Below are 478 nucleotides of genomic sequence, written 5' to 3'. Positions count from 1 at the left end.
CCTTGGTTTGAGTCCCAGCTTTGCTCCTGATTCCAGTTCCCTGCTAACTGAAGACAGCAGGGATGGATCAAGTAGGGGTCCCTGCGACCCCCAGGGGAGGCCTGAGTTGCATTCCTACCCTCACAGGAGAGTGAGCTAGTGGAAGAGAACCCTTCATCCTCATTCGTCTGCTTGTCTTTCTCTCTGCCTCTCAATAAATACTTTCAAAAAAACTTTACAGCTTGTGAACTCTAACTTGCACCACACAGTTTAGTTACTAAGTTTCTTTTTACAGTTAGGCTCTTTGCAGTCAGGACAAATCAAAGGTGCACTTTCCCTGCACGGGATGCTGGGGGTGCTTGGGCTCCTAGGAAAGGAAGCAAGAGAACGGCTGGTGGAAAGGAGTCTGATTTTGCACTGAAGACACAGGTGAGTACAGTGGCCTTGCTGGCGTGTGGTACCAGGGGCACAGGAGAAACAGTCCAGTGTGTGTGTGTGT

This window comes from Ochotona princeps, chromosome 16, assembly GCF_030435755.1.
Source record: "Ochotona princeps isolate mOchPri1 chromosome 16, mOchPri1.hap1, whole genome shotgun sequence".
Taxonomy (NCBI): domain Eukaryota; kingdom Metazoa; phylum Chordata; class Mammalia; order Lagomorpha; family Ochotonidae; genus Ochotona; species Ochotona princeps.
The sequence above is the reverse complement of the archived record's forward strand: the minus strand, read 5'-3'. Positions refer to the sequence as shown.